We start from the raw sequence: 13,804 nt of genomic DNA, 5'->3' as shown, positions 1-13,804 counted from the left end.
AACATGGACAATGTACATTTGGCACTACAGCACCTATCAATAAATAGCACTTGCACACCTAATATGTCTCTGTGTTATTTGACACATCAACTGTGCAGTAGATAACTCTAAAGTGCCTGTGTGACAACCATGTAGCTTGTCAATACAACTGTCCTGACATCATGTAGTCTGATACATCTGTGCAGGGGCCAGGATTGCATCATAGCCTGACCATCCTGAGGAGAATAACTGATGAAGGGACAAACCACACACAATTATGCTGTGTGGGACAGAATAATGCTCCATCTATAGCAATTCAAGTCAACTAATGGTGGCTGATAAATGTAGGCACCATGCAATACTAAAACATGAAATTATGCAGCATAATCTAAGCAAACACAACTAAACACTGCATCAATCACCCTTTCTGAGTATACTTCCATGAAGGGAAGTCATGCAGAATTTTTACACACATGATCTATGTCAGCAATGAAGGCAACAAGACAAGAGTGTTAACAACACCTCATCTACAAAGATCTCCCTGAACATCACACTGCAGTCCGACCTAATAAATTTACCACAATACCAAGTCTGGAAGCACACTTTGTGATGTAGAATACCTACTCATCAACACAAATCCTTGGTGATCGATGTAAACTACTAATGGTGGGTCTACCAAATGGTGGATACTTACCAAGTTAGCACTGGGTAGCTGCCATGTTAAAGCTCAATGTTCTGTGGTGTGTAGCATAGGACGCAAATGTCATAGAAAAACATTCACCTACACTGATGGCAAGCCCATGATCAAGTAGCAGTTAACGCATAATGCAAAGGGTTAACTATATGTTTATTAAAATGTATTCACACCAGAGGCAACTAAGGGAAAAGTCATACCTACACTAATCTAACCTGACTACTCCTAACCCACAACTGTCCCTAACTAACCCAAGCTAAACTTACTCTACACATATGACGAAACGATCTAAACATCAACCCCCCACCCACCATTATGAGACAGGACACATGCAGGACAACACATACTAACCTACACACATACTATACTATCCTAAACAATCCTATATTTTTTTTATTTTTTTTATTTTTTTTAAAAACAAACAGGAATCCCAACATTGACCCCCACCCACCCACACAAAAATGAAAAATAGAAAGACTAAGGACCCCCCACCCTCCTCCCTAACACTAACTAAGCTAACAACCTACACTAACCTAACACTAATCCCCAAAACCCAACTATCATTACAAAAAGGAAAGAGGAGAGAGGGGACGGATAAATGTAAAACAAGCAATAACGTCCTACAGGTTGGCCCTCCGTAGGGTCCGCCTGATGGACCGAACCCTTTTCTTGATGTATGCCACACCCTGGCTTAGCTTGTCCACCTTGCAAATAAATTTGTCCATTTTCCGGTTTAATGCCAGGAATGCCGCTGGGGCAATAGGAGGGGCACCTGCAGTCTGTGTGCTGGCAGAGGTGCACGGTGTGGGAGTAGTTGTTTGCCCACTGGACTGTCCTGCAGCTCGGTAATTGCTGGGTCCAGGTCGTGCTGACGAGGCAGGGTCAACTGTCCCCACCGTTGCTGGGGCCACTTGGGGAGAACTGGTGGATGTGGTGGTGGTGGCTGTTGTGGGCAATGTAGAGCCACCCTGTGGTGAGGCCCACCAAACTCCGGAGGCCCGATCCGCTTGGTATTTTCGGGCCATCCTTCTGAACCCCGACTGCACCTGCAGGATGTGCCGGTATCTCATTGCACGCCTTTCGAACTGATGTCTCTGTGCGGCACTCATGTTTGCAGCTGTGAAGAGATATGGCAACTATTTACCATAGGAAATGCATTGGGTGGAATAGCACAATGGGTCAATTGCACATTACTTGTACTGTATTTGTAACAGCACATTTTCACAACATAGATCATTGAAAGTCTCAGAGGAAGTACATGGGAAGTCTGCATACAAAAGGGCATCTCACACCTAGCATATCCATGTCTCAACATGATGGGTGACATCAGCATAACATTCTCATCCAAAAAATGGGTAATGCAGCTGACATTATGGCTGAACCTCTTCTGCATACTGACTTCACTACATATGTCACTCTATGTGATAACAATCACAACCCTCAATCAATGCCATCTGTAATTTTTTTTTGCTAATATTGAACTCATGTGCCATAACCGAATGTGTACACTAGGTTCAAAACAAAGTTGCAAAAGGTCACAAGTATGTGTAACATACTGGTTGCTACAGTCCTAGGTACCCTATTCCCAATCACATGGCAGTCTTTGAGGGTGGGGTGGGAAGAACAACCAACATTCCCATATTCAATGCACACCCAGGAGTGTATAGAAAGCTCAACAATTATTTGCCTCAACACACAACACCAATGAAGGGCTAGCAACAAATTGGAGTCAGCTAAACCTTGTCCTATCCAAGGTCCACACATGTCAAAATGTACTGACTTAGGCCAACATCACATACTACCAGTGAGGCATATTTTACCACACACACAGAGGAGCAAGAACACCCATGATCATGAGTAGAATTAACACCTAGGCCATTTCACTGTAGTCCCACACACTTCTAGTTCAACTTGTAGTAGTACATGCCCCCGGAAGATCCAACCTACAGTGTACTCAGTCCATCCTCAACTAGGGAAGCTGCATATTTAAGACAAGCCTTTTGCAGAAGCTATCTGGGAGAATGTCAGTCTGAAATGCAGACTCAGTCCAAGCCAAGTCCCAGAGCAACTCTTACATTAACCAGTGTATTCCACATGACTCATCCCATTCCCCATAGCGGGGCCGACTGGAATGACCTACAGCCCCTAAATCTGAGAGATGGATAAGCATTGGTCTACTGAAACTGAAGTGATATTTTCAATCCCACTAATGCAACAATACCAATGAATAGGCAGCGCATCAAACCTTGAATTCTGTTGAACACACAGTAGTCCATCATGCATCACTAGCAAACAATAAAAATAGCACTCATGCCACACTCACTGTAGGTGTCGCGGTCCTCAAAATGAGCCACCTCTCCCACAGTGTACAGTGCAGGTCCACCTGTGAAGCATGGAAGGAAGAATATACTCAGACTCCGTGCACTGACAAACAATTGCAGTTACAAAGACAATGTGAGAATATGACATGCGTAATTAAACACTTTCACACATGCTCATACTGCATGGAAGAATTCTTAATCAACTTTTACATTGGATGAGTCTCCTGCTACAGTTACACACCCTACTACACACATGCAGTGGCCAGGACAGTCATGTGGTGTCAAAGATACACCTCCATTAGTATGCCCCAACAATATCGGGGTGCATTCATCTCATCATGTGCATCCCAGAGAGACATCCAAAAGCTGGTTACTTGAGGACTGCATGACCCCTCAAACTCAAACAGCCTATGTGGTCATTTTCAACACACACCAACCAGACACACATGTGACATATGTGTGGACAACGTAGCTAACTTCAATTGACGTGAAGGCACCACTCATTTATAGCATCATATTGGGTTTACAAATGTCAGTATAGCTATGGCGTCTACATATGTAGGTATGATGTTTCAACATCCATTTTTCACTGGCTATTATGACCTGTAGAGTTCAAATAGAGCCATTAATGTGTCGCTTGTCTAACACAAAGGCAACACTACATTGCATACAGCTACAGGCAACCAGTATGTGTAGAAAACATGAGCTACCTGACTGCTAGCATTTGTCTTACTACACATTGTGCAACAATTACCCAGTTGTTTCCCTAGCATTACACACAGTCAGCTACTTATCTAGCAGATTGGGTAACAATCATCACATGTCCCCACACAGCTTTCAATTGTTCACATGTAATTGATTTGTACTCACCAACATGTCCACCAATCCTGATTCCCAGGTGGTCCAGCAGATCCTGCTCCCTGGATATCAGATCAGCCCAGCGGTGCTTGAGTTGATGGTCATTCCTCAGGCTCCCATAGACACGGACCAAGTGATGGTGCACCTTCCCCCACCGGACTTTACGTGCCTCCGTGTGATACCCCGGTATCACACGGCCCCCAGCCTCCAGCATGAGTGGGAGGAAATGGCAAACAAGCCATATAAATCCCCCCAATTCCTCCTCACCCATCCTGGCAAGCCGTGGCCTACCTGACATCTCTGCACTTCCAAAGGTGAAAAAGTTGGACAAAAAGGAAAAGGGGGAAATGGGGAAAGGTAGAGTAGTGAAAAAAAAAGAAAACTTAAGAAGAAGAGCCCAACTAACCCCAAAATTACACTACCCAGAACAGACTCCCACAGAAAATAAAAGAAACACTGGACTTGACAAAAGTATACAAAACAGACTCAGACAGTATTCAACAACAAGACAATGAGGACAAAAGCACAATAGAGAAGGTACACTGGACACAAAAGCACTAAAACACAGGACAACACTTTCCACAGAGCCACACAGTCTAGAATAATCTGAGACTGCAAAGTGAAAGTGAAAGTACACCCACAGTACAGAATCTGTAAACAGGATATCCTATCACATCACATCCTGCATAAAATGGCCGCCATTTTTATTTTTCCGTTATGCGTCATATTTTCACGCATATAGATTGTGCGTCATATTTTTTGACGCATGAGAGTGCACATAATGCAGAGTCAAAAATGTTTTCTTCATTGTTCCCTTATATTTGTGTGAGGCTTATTTTACAGTTCTAGAGTTGAAAATTAAGCCGCTGGCAAATATGATGACCAGATATGAAAATTAATTTTGACTCAGCATTATGTGCAATCCTGTATGTCAAAAAATTATGACGCCCAAGCTGTATGCGTGGAAATATGACGCATCATAGAAAATATGGTGGCCATGTAATGCTGGTTATTAATATATTCATTTTAAAATGATATTTTTTGACTCAGCATTATGTGCACTCCTGTACGTCCAAAAATTATGATGCCCAGGCTGTATGCGTGGAAATATGACGCATTATAGAAAATATGGTGGCCATGTAATGCTGGTTATTGATATATTAATTTTAAAGTGATATTTTTTGACTCAGCATTATGTGCACTCCTGTGCGTCAAAATTTATGACGCACAAGCTGTATGCGTGGAAATATGACGCATTTTGACAAATATGTCTTGATTTTGTCAAATTGTGAAAATAATTTTGTCATGACCAAACGGTGCTAAGTGATACACATTTGGGGTTAGCTATGACACCTGTCCCTTATAGGATGTATAGAAGGCATTCACAGTGTAATAGTAATGACTGCTCAAAATGGTTATTACCCATAATTGTACACATATTTTGGGTAATTGCTGATGGCTAATTTCAAATGAGGAATGGGATACCAGGATGTATTCCTTAGCAACAATGTGTCCACATTTATCACGGTAATCCAATTAACTATAGGCCAAACAGGTAGTGCAATTGTCACTTACACTTTTTATGGGGCTAACCATGTCCTATTTATGAATTTGTATATCTTATATGTGTTTTACTTTTGACATGTAGGCCACACGTGTGTCTTATGCATGTGTGTACTTCACATGTGCATGTTTCATGTATATTTGGGGGGTGGTAGAGGTGGACTTATGCCCCCAGCACCCTAGGGTTTGCCCTTCCAGATTTGCTAATTTATCCAAGGGTTTCATTTATTCAGTAATGCAGGCTCATGGAAGCCCATAGGGTATGATTCACTGTTTGCCATTCATTAATCCCATTTGCCCATTTGACGTTTGCCCTATTGATTCTTTGGAGCAATCTGACATACCATTTTGCATTGATATTTTTTGCTAAATCTCGGCGTTCCTCATGTGCTGATGACAAATAGGTTGTTGATGTATGTGGCCCTTTATGCATTACCTGGTTTTGTGGCATGTTTCATTCTTCCTGCTAGGTTCCAACTGGGACACTACTGTGATCGGCTGCTTGCAAATATTTGGTTGATTGGATGGCACATGTTTATATGTGTGGTCCAATGTAGATCCACTATCAACTGTCTGGGTGTATGTTGTCACTGTAACTTCCAGGTCTCCTCATGAGTTAGTGGCAGCTAATCTTGTTCCAATTGGGCATTGTTTGTAGCAAAAATGAAGAGAAGCCATTGAGGACATGGTCACCTACACATGGATGGTCCCACCCTGTCACTGAACATGTGTAATGAGACTTACAAATGGGCTACATTTTTGTGCTGAGTGAGAGAATGTCTCAGGTGTCTGGATCAGGCATGTGTTATTGCCACATTTGTACTCCTGTTGGCCTCTGTGGATGGTAATGTATCATGAAACATCATAGCCTCTGTGCAGACGTAAATGGCTGGTATTCAACACACAACTCATCTTTAGCATTTGTAAAAAATGATACTCAGCGTTTTGAACAGTCAGGGTCCTCATATGTGTTGACTTTTCATGGACCTTATCTGAGGTTGCTGGTTTTGATGGAGGCCATTTACACCATCACACACTATGGTCCTGGTCCACTGTCGCACTTTTAAGTTTAGGCATTAATGAAGGTCAGACAACGGAAGGGCCAAGATTTGCCTATTCATGGGTACTGTCACAAATCTGATGCAAATGACAGTCAGATGATGCACTACTATGTATTTGAGTATACATTGATGAGGCTAATGACAAATTATTGTCAGAGGTACAAAAGGTATTGGACAGCATGTGTGGTCCATACGTGGACCCCAGGTATCTGTAGAGTGACCCACGGACAGGTGCCAGTCAGGCTGACAGGATGCTGGGTCAATCAGGTACAAGCTCTTTCAGTAATCACATGATCACGTGTTCTGACTAGGACTTGTCAGAGGGAGCATTAGACAATTGAGATGTCACACTGTGTATGTCCTGTGTTGCTTTGAAGGTGACACATGAACCCTGATAAAGTGTTACACAGCAACATTAGTGTCAAAGCTTAATGATGTAATGGCTCACATTCAAACATGTATGCAGTAGGAGGCATCTGCAGGGACAGGGCATGTACATTTGGGTGGTGTGCATGGAGGGGATCACAAGTGTGGCCTCCATCTGTGTCTCACTAGTCCTGTCAGATGGGATTAGCTGATAAATAGCCCACAGTACCTTTCACAGAAGAATCAATCTACAGGTGATACCAGGCCTTATAAACTCCAAGGCAATGTACTATATGAGCTGAGTTCCATGCAGTGAGATGGTAGTATGACAATGGTCGGCATAGTAAATGGTGTGGCACACTGGATGACTCTTGTGAGTGTGTGTGTGTTGATGAGGGAATCTGAGTGTACACAAATCGGCATTCCAGGGACCTCTTCAGACAGGTGGGGTGTGAGCAGCTGCAAGTGTGTGTGTTGTTTTTAGAAAAGGGCTGACATGTAGATGGGATGTGATGTGCTGGATGCTTGTCATAGGTGTAGCACTTGTGCTGTGTATGTTCTGCTTATGTGTAACTCTAGTGACAGATAGTCATTGCAATGATAGTAAGTAGTTGGAATTACTGTTGGCAAGAGCCTAGTACTACTTTCCTGTTCCTGAAGCATTAGCATGTGAACTGGCTGATGTATGAGGCCTGTTTTCACCTAGTTGAGTGATGGTGTTTTAGTTGTGTGCCATCTGCTGCGATGATCCATGTTTCTTACATGTATGTGAGTCATATGTGTGGTCCTCAGCTATTACCCTTCAAAGGTGAACTGTACAGGATGTCTGTCATTTACATGGTGTGTGTATTTGACCATTGTATGGTGGCCATTACATTTGTGGTGTATAGTTTTTGTGTGATGATTGTTATGTCATTATTGCTCAATGAGACAACATTCTTCTTCAGCAATTTCAAACTAAATGTGGGCAGAAATGAATAGGCCAAACCATGATGTGGTGTTTGTTATCTGTGTTTATTTACAATTGTGCATTAAGTGGTGATAGCAAAAATTATGTAAAGACATTATTTACAATCTGTTGGCGCCTACGCACTCCAGCAGCCGTGTTTGGTTGTTCCCCCTCCTGTTGCAGGCCAGCATCCTCCTCTTCGTCGTCTTCAGGCATGTATGGGTCTGGTTCCAGGAGGGGAATGTTCCTTTTTACACAAATGTTGTGCAATATGGCACAAGTGAGTATGATCCTACAGACCATCTCTGGGGAATATAGTAGGCTACCGCCAGTGATGTCAAGGCAGCGGAACCTTGACTTTAGGATCCCAAAGGTCCGCTCGACAATGCTGCGTGTCCTCTTATGGGCGTCATTGTATGCCCGCTCTGCAGCAGTAGTCGGGTTCCCAAATGGTGTCATTAGCCACGGCTGGATGCCATACCCCTGATCAGCTGAAAGAAAAACACAGAATGGGATCATGTAGATGTAGCTGGCACTCTTGTGAAGACCTTTAATGGCAGTTGTTGTCTTGTGTTGTCTGTGACTCTTTTGTGTACTAATGTGAAACCTATACTTGTAGGCTATACCATCTGCATTGTGTTGTTTCCTTGGCTGAGCAAGTGTTTGTCAGCTAACCGTTTTTCAGCAGTATGTTTTGGGAATTGCAATAGAGTGTGTCCTCCCTAGCATTGTGACTTGTGATACAGGTGTCCGTGTGTCTTCACTGGGGGTGAGATGATAGTTCCATGCAGAGTTAAAATTGAAAGTGTTGTTAACACGTTCATATCAAAGTACCCTGGACATCCCATACCTTTAGACTTATGCAATGTATTAATGTAAAGGTTATTGTGACACTTACAATTTCAAAGGTGACATTTAGGCAACCCACTCCACACGTTGTGATCTTTGACGTCTTAACATTAGGCTGTACAGTAATTTCAGATGTGTGACAGGTTCAATGGTGAGTTAAGAAACATGGCTAGCAATGTCACGACCTCAGTATGTTCCTGTTGACATGTTGCTGTTGTGGTGTATGTGTTGTGTGCCCTAGAGGGTTGCTGTGCAGTGTGTATATAAGTAGGTTTCTGTACTTACCAACAAGTAGTCCATTGCCATACCGTCCATCCTGGAAGTGTTGGTTGATGGTGCTGTGACGGAAGATGAAAGAGTCATGGACACTCCCAGGATATTTAGCCACGATGTTGCTGATCAATCCCTGGTGATCAACTATGTCCTGCACGTTAATTGAATGTGTGTGCTTCCTGTTGCGGTAGAGGTGTTCTTTTGCAGCAGGCGGCACAAGGCGTACGTGTGTGCAGTCGATTGCACCAAGGACGTGTGGGAAGCCACTGATGGCGTAGAACCCCTGTTTTGTTTCCTGCTGCTTCTGCAGTGTGTTAGGGAAGCAGATGTGGAGGGGTGTCAGGTGAATGATGGCATCCAGTACTTTTGGCAAAAATGCGGAGAATGATGGTTGTGATATTCCGCCAACCAGGGCACCAGTTGTTTGAAACAAGCCACTTGCCAGCAGGTGAAGTACGGCAAGCAGCTTTGTTTCTGTTGGGATAGTGCGGGGTGTCACCAAAGTTGGGGCCAACTGCTGTTCAATGTTTCGCAGCAGCTGCTGAATGGCCTGCCAGTTTAACCGGTACCTCTGGATGATGTCGTGTTCCCTGAGGTCATGCAGGGTTGTTCTAGGGCGGAATATCCTCTCCTGCCTTCTGCGCTGCCTTTGGGGTCCCTGCTGCTGTTGTTGTAGCTGCTGTTGTTGCTGCAGGGCTCTGCGTCTACGTGCACGCTGGATTAAAATCACCTCCATGTCTCCCTGTTGCTGCTCTGCTGCTCTGCTTCTCTGTTGTTTGTTCTGTGTGTTCTGATTAAATACAGGTGTGTTTGCCCCATTTTAACACCTGCCCTGACCCAGGCGTTAAATTTTGACGCACATTGGGCTTTGCGTCACTTTTTTGCTCCGCCTCCCGGCCGAGAGTCATTTTTGCCCGGAAGCATAAATACGATGCACGGCCATGTGCGTTGTTTTTTGGACGGGAACGCCTACCCTGCATAACATTAACGCAGGGCGGGTTGCCTCATCCAGAAAATGACGCACACATCGGATTTTTGTCGTCCGTGGGCTCGGGAGTCAGGGTTTAAATATGGGGCAACGTTTGCGCTGATTGTGCGTCAAATTGTTTGACGCACAATCGGCGCAAACGGAGTATAAATATGCCCCTAAATCACCTTATAGTAATATTTAATTATATCATGAGACAGTGCACCTGTTGCTGGATCTTTCTTAGGTTCTCTTGTCGGCCAATCTATGCTCCTCTTGCACTTGATCCATAAGTTTTACGGAACCACTATTTCTAACAGAGTGTTCAAATCCTCCCAAAGACATTTTACGAGCACAGCAAACCTGTTTGCTGATACCATTCTACTGGTTTCTCTCTCAATCTAGGATAATCATTAGTAATGACAGAATGTCACTTCTGCTCCAAGGGACATGGACAAAATTTCCTCCCGGAATTTCTCTCATTGGTAATATTTTCACTGGGTCTTCAACCTGCTGCACGTTTACAATAAGATTCCCAGAATCCCTTTTCCTCTTGTCCCTTTTCTTCACCCATCTGCCTTCCCACTTGGCTAATGCTCCCCATGTTTGAATGCTCTGAACTAATTCCCTAATGTGAACTTTCATTCCTGTATCCTCATATTCTTGAAGTCTTTTGAGACAAATTCTAACCTGTAACTCCTCTTTAGTTGGTTAGTTTTTTCAATTTCTACATCATATTTCTCTACCAAATCTGCTAATTTCTGATGTGCTATTCCTGCTTTGTTGGTAATCAGTTTACACAAGTACCACAACTTATCATTTCCACCACATCGCGTGTCTGACGGTGTCCCTTCTTGTAGGCACACTCTGCTGCTGTGTTTGGTTTGCAAATAGGGTCATCACCCACGGCTGTATGCCATAACCCTTATCTGCTGCAAAGGATAAAAGATGTGAGTTGTTAAAGCTTGCAACAGGTTTGTTATGTAGCATGGCACTTGTCAGTTGGAGTTGGTTGTGACTCATACGTGTTTGTGGTATGGTGTGAGTTCCTGTCCTTGTGATAATGACAATCTTGGGAATTGGCTCAAGGACCTGGTACATATAATTTGGATTCCTAACTGATGTTCCGCATGTATGTACCATGTGTTGTGTAGTGCAACTTTGTAGCAGTGTGCTATCACTAGAGGGGACATGACACGTCCTCGCAACACAATGGGGACAGATTTGGTGGCAACATGGTAGCCCTACAGAGCCTGGACATCCCAGCCACTTTGACATATGTCATTACAGATGAAGTTCAACACTTAGGCCCATTTAAATGAGTAAGTGACAGTGCACAATTCAGCTCCAAAATTCAAAGTGTTGTGCTGCATCATTTTCACTATGGAGGAATGCACCATGTGCAATATGTTACAAGGCGACCCTTTGTTGTCCCCTGCGCCGGTGCCTAATATGTAACCATGCAACAACGCTGCCAACCTTGCACTAGGGTGCTTGGCTGGAGCCCTGTGGAGGTGGATAAATCTGTGCAGAAAGGGACAACTTCCCATACATATACTATTTTCATGGGCAATTAGCTCTTTCTGTGTGTGCAGCAGTATGCAGAATGCGCAGGTGGCACACTCATATGAGGTCAAATCACAGTATATTTCCTTATTGCAACCTGCAAATGCCACACCTGCAGTGGTGTTTAATGTTGGCACTGCCTCACGTTTTAGGTGACACCTACATCTGAGTCAACGTCATCATGCTATGTATCTTGTTGTGACACACCTATGGCAACACACATTGCACGCCCCTTCCACGCAAAGCGCTGTGTGGGAGGGGGCCCTATATACTATGTGGCTTCAAATTACAAAAGAGTGGTCATCCGCCAACTTGTACATACAGTGTAGGCCATGACAATGGCACCAGGGGCTCTTACATATGTCCCTTAGTGATCTTGAGTGGCAGCTGATGTTTGTGCCAGCCATCAGGTGTCCAAAGGTGTGTTTCCCATTGTTTCCGGATGATCACCATTACTACCAGTGTCTCTCCTATTTTCCCATACATGAATCAGCATTTATACTGTCAACACATGCACAGTGCAGGCTATGGGATGGGGCTCAGCTACTTTGCCAATGTGTCCCATAGTACAGTGCATGTAGGGTCAGTGATGTCCTAAATACTCCTACAGGGTCCCACTATAGCATCCACGATCTGCAATGTCTAACAGTGACTCCGCCCCATGGTGTGCCATTTATTGTTTACGGTACAGACATGATGGTGCTGTGGGTCAGTAAGTGGTGCATGTGAGGTGGCACTACAGTAGGTGTGGTGCCACTTCTCACAAATCTGGCACATGGTATGTGATGGCCGTTAATTTTGTATTCCTATGTGTGTGACCCAATGCATCAGGCAGATGTATATGCACTCTACAGGTAAGTCCGGTATGTGTTGATGAGATGTAGTTGGTATTGGCACCAGTTGTCTGGCATTGGATGTTTGTTCTGGCAGAGACTTGCATGGAATGATTTAAGGGATCTGTGCCTATGTGTGACTTTTGTTACATGAACATGGTGTATGCCATTGACATTGCTGTGCTATACCTTGTTTGGTATAATGTGTGTGTGAAGTGTATGTAGTAACCAACCCGTGGGCACTTGTAGTGGTTTGTGGAAATCTTCTGTTAGCAAAGGGTACATAGCTCCACCTGTCCTTCACATGGTGTGCCTGTCAAGTTGTGGATGTGTTACGTAGAAGTGTATGTATGTGATTGTACTGTGCCCTGATTGTGCTCTACTGCAGGATGATGCATCTGTATTGTTACCTGCACATCTGTGTTACCCTGGCCATGTGTTTTGGAGTGGGGTATGTCTTGTGTGTCCTACAGGGTTGGTGTGTTGGGTGAATATTACTAGATTTGTTGACTTACCCACAAGTAGGCCATTGCCATATTGACCATCCTGGAAGTGTTCTTTGATCCTGCTGTGCCTGACTATGTAGGCATCATGTACGCTACCAGGACACTTGGTTAAAATGTTTGTAAATAGTCCACGTTGGCCACTATGGCCTGCACATTTATGGAATGCGTATGCTTCTGGTTTCTCTATAAATGTTCTGTTGCTGCAGGTGGGACAAGTTTGACATGGGTGCAGTCCACTGCACCCATCACATGCGGGAAGCCAGCAAATTGGTAAAATCCCTGTTTTATCTCCTGCTGCATTTGCTGGGTGTTGGGTGAGCAGTAGAGGCGGGGTGTCTGAGAGATGATTGTGTCTAACACCTTGGGCGGGAAGACAGAGAGAGACGGTTATGACACACCAGCAACCAGTGCACACATTGTCTGGAATGAGCCACTTGCTAGCATATGCAGGACAGTTAGCAACTTTGTGACAGGTTGTGTGTTATGTGGTGTCTGCAGGCTGGCTGTGATCTGTGGTTCAATGTGGTGCAGCAGACGTAGTATGGCTTGCCGGTTGAGTCGGTATGTCCTAATGAGGTATTGTTCCCTTAGGCCAAAGAGGGTTGTTCTGTTCCTGAATATCCTCTCCTGCCTTCTGCGTTGCCTTTGTAGGTGGCGTAGTGGTGGTTGAAGCAGTAGTAGTGGTGGTAGCTGTAGTGGTTGTTGTCCTCTTCGTCGTCTCCTGAGCTGGAGCACTAACACTTCTATCTTGTTCTGTGTGTTGTCAATGTTGCTTCTGTGTGTTTTCCTTAAGTAGTAGTGTGTGGGCCTCATTTTAATGCCTGGTCTGACCCAGGCTTTAAAATTTGCTGTAAATCGGGGTTAAATTAATTTTTTGGGTCCGCCGCCCACCCATGCATCATTTTTTCACAGGTGGATAAATATGGCACTAGGGGCTTAGAGTCATTTTTTTAGCGAAAAACTCCTACCCTGCATATCATTGACGTAAGGTGGTTTCACGCATCCAGAAAATAAAGTTA

Source organism: Pleurodeles waltl, chromosome 4_2 (assembly GCF_031143425.1).
Source record: "Pleurodeles waltl isolate 20211129_DDA chromosome 4_2, aPleWal1.hap1.20221129, whole genome shotgun sequence".
NCBI lineage: Eukaryota > Metazoa > Chordata > Amphibia > Caudata > Salamandridae > Pleurodeles > Pleurodeles waltl.
The sequence above is the reverse complement of the archived record's forward strand: the minus strand, read 5'-3'. Positions refer to the sequence as shown.